This window comes from Buceros rhinoceros, unplaced genomic scaffold (assembly GCF_000710305.1).
Source record: "Buceros rhinoceros silvestris isolate BGI_N320 unplaced genomic scaffold, ASM71030v1 scaffold19683, whole genome shotgun sequence".
NCBI lineage: Eukaryota > Metazoa > Chordata > Aves > Bucerotiformes > Bucerotidae > Buceros > Buceros rhinoceros.
Window position 1 is genome coordinate 1,458 of NW_010404667.1, and position 3,677 is coordinate 5,134.

Below are 3,677 nucleotides of genomic sequence, written 5' to 3' on the forward strand. Positions count from 1 at the left end.
AGGAATGCTGCATGCATCAAGGTTAAAATCTAGCTGCTAGGGGAAAAACTAGTAGCTAAAAAAAATAAAAGAATAATAATTAAAAAATAACCACATGCCATGTAACTGTCCGGGCCAGGCACCCCGGAATTTAATGTAAAATTTCAAGCAGCCGTATCTCTAGTAAAAATAGGACAAGTGTGGAGAGTAACGTCTTCCCTTACTTTTGGTGTGACGCCTATTGGTGTCTGCTCCTGCCTCTCCTGCCTGCTTTTCCTTACTCCAGTAACACTCTTACAGTACAAATAACAGCTCTAAGTTAAAAGCCAGATTTTTTTTTTCTAGCTTTCGAAATGCCTACGAGCAGCTCGGGTGAGATTCTCTGAGTGCTCAGCTATTACTAATTTATTATCGGGAGGTTTATAGTCATCTAGATGGGGATGGCACAGAGTCACCCATCTCAGCAGAAATACGTAATGTGTATTGCTAATCCAAACACTCGTAGGGAACAGTTGTAAAATTAAATTACTGCCCCGGAGTTAAGGTGCTGTTGCACTGACAGCATCGTGCCCTCACAGCATGAGCTCACTGGGGACAGCTGACACAAAATCAGCCTTTTTTTTTTTTTTTTTTTTAGTAAGGACATCATGATGCCCTTGATGAAAAATAGCTGTTCTTTAGGACTCCGCAATATTAACGATGTGTATTTATAACAAGATGCTTGAAATCATTCCGATCTTGAGTGAAAGCAGTGCCTTTCCCCCAGACTGACACACAGAAAACCAGCTGGGCAACAGCACCACAAATGAAAGCATTAGTTCCTTATCGAGGGACAGCACTTAACATTCAGTGCACCCTTCTGCTAATAAAGCTCACAAACAAGTAGCTCTTAAGATCATCGCTGCATTTTTTTCCCCAGTTAACTCTCTCACTGACAGAAGCATTTTGGCGCGAGAGAGGCTCGGCATGTCTAATCCACTGGGAAGAAAATAAAAGAGTAGCTAAGTTTAGTGAAGATTAACGTAGAGAAGGAAAATACGGCTACGAAACCCCGAGCGTGCGTCACCTCCCTGCCATGCACTACCTGGCACCCAACACTGCTGGTCACCACAACACACCGTTACGTCCTTTGGAAACCCAAACTCAACCCCAGATTGTTCAAATGACAGGGAGATGTTAACACCGATGGTCTGGTCCTGCTCTTCTGGAGAATTTCAAAGCAAACGTGGCAGCACCAGTCCAGCACAGGGACCTACCTGGTACCGAAAGCCAGGGAAACCTAGTAGCTTGCCAAAAACCTGTGCTGGAATGTCAGGGTACCTTCCCAGCGCTCTGATGGCTCAAGGAAGTTCCTTAACCCACCATCGGCATCTTGGACAGGGAGGACTGAGGGTGTGTAGCCACATAATTCATGCACACTTGAGGAAATGCCAGTAAATCTGCAGTATTGGAGAACATAAAAATCTCACATGCTTGTTTAAACTGGCCATTAAAAAGGCCTTATATTCTGCTTTATGACAGCCTCTGTTTAAAGAACTGCTGGAAATTTGTGCCAGATAGTAAAAACTTGTAAGCAACAAATCTCCTTTATAGCACAACGCTCCCTTATATTTTTATTAATCAGTTTGCAAATTAAGTAGGCTAAAATTAATAAGAAAATGAGATTACAAGCGTATTTTAAGGTAAAAAAAAAAAAGATCTCAGTGTGGTAAATTCAGTAGGAGTTGCATGTTTTCCCTCCCGAAAATCAATGCTTGATATTACTCCGTTTAGAAAATACTGTATAACCTATGACCAGCCCCAGGTACGACTCACTAGGTACTGACGTTCAATTCTGAATTATTACTGACCACACAGAAGGCGATCGGAGCCTTCTCAGTATTTTAGTGGCACGTAGACTTTGAAGTCTATTTAATACAATTTTACTACATTCAGGCAGCAAATAGCCTCTCTGCTGAGCCTTTAGTACTCTGGAAAACAGTTCAACTTGTTTATACATCTGCACAGCAAAGTGTCATGGAGATCAGTGCCTTAAAACCCATCTCCCTTCCTGTTCCACGTTCCACGTTCCACGCAGGAGCACAAGTCTCATAGGCAAAGCTAATTGGTTGTAAAAATAACAATCCAGTGATCAAACAGCAGCTCTTGCTGTCCTCCCCTTCGCCTGTTTTTTTTTTTTCCCTTCGGTGGCAGAAAGGTACGAGGCCTGATTTTACTCCAGTGATGGTTTTTCCAGCCAAATCCACTGATTTCAGTGCAGTGTAGGAGAATAAGGGCCATTTGCACAGTCAGAATTAAACAGAGGGGGATTTCAGAGCCCTGGGGCTGGAGGCCTCCAGTATCTGGGTGCAGATCTGCTCTTGTCCATCATTGCAAGAGGCGATTTTTGTCTTTACGGGAAGGTGCTGGAGCTCTACCGCACGGCAGCTTCCGCAGTCCCTGCGCATCGCTGATCATCTGGCCTCAGAGTCGGCCCGTATTCAAAAAAAGGGGTGTTAAACAGCTCACGAATCCAACCGTACGGCCAAGCGCAGCCAAATTACACGGAAATTTCTAATATTTGAAATGAGACCTTGGTGTTAATTTTCAATGCAAAAAAAAATATAACTAGCACAACAATATTTGAATACTAAGCAGCAAAACAAACTGAAGCGTTCACCACAGTCCAGTACTTAATGTGCAGGAGAGCAGAAGGGAGTAATCAGCCAGCGACGCACAAAAAGGAACATTTATTTCACTAGAGCACTACAAGAGACTTAGATAAACCCTTCACCGCGCTGGCTTTTCCTGCAGGAACACCACCAGTTTGCTTTCTAAAATCCTCTTCTAACACCGGAGCCGCATTAAACAGGCTAAAAATGCAGTTACTCAGTGGACCAAAGAACATGCAAGCACATGGCCTGGCACGTGGACTTGTCACCCGCCAGCGAACCCTGAGAAAGTCCTCTGCAAACTTTGTCTCCATAGGTGCTGTCTGCCTCAGCCGTACCGTCATTTTTCAGCCCCACTTTTACGCGTTGAAAAATGCTGCTCCCATATTGATTTCTACCAGGACATCCTGCTCCTTCAGATGCAGAGCTCAACTCACAGAATCACAGAATCCTTTAGGTTGGAAAAGACCTTTTAGCTCCTTGAGTCCAACCGCTCCCCCAGCGCTGCCAGGTCCCCACTGCCCCCTGTCCCTCAGCACCACCTGGACACGGCTGGGAAACCCCTCCAGGGATGGGGACTCCACCACTGCCCTGGGCAGCTTGGGGCAAGCCTGGACAACCCCGATGAGGAAGAAATTGTTCCTCAGAGCCAACCTCAATATCCCCTGGGGCAGCTTGAGGCTGTTCCTCTTGCCCTGCTGATTGTTCCTGGGGAGAGGAGACCAACCCCTCCCTTCTCTCCAACCTCCTGTCAGGGAGTTGTCAGAGCCAGAAGGTCTCCCCGGAGCCTCCTTTTCTCCAGGCTCAGCCCCCCCAGGTCCCTCAGCCGCTCCTCAGCACATTTGTGCTCCAGACCCTGCTTCAAATTTGTTGCCTTTTTCTGGACACAGTCTAGCTCCTCAATGTCCTTCTTGGAGTGAGAGGCCCCAAAACTGAACCCAGGATTGGAGGGGTGGCCTCCCCAGTACCCTCAGTACAGGGGACAATCCCTGCCCTGGTCCTGCAGGCCACACCAGTGCTGATAAAAGCCAGGATGCCATTGGCATT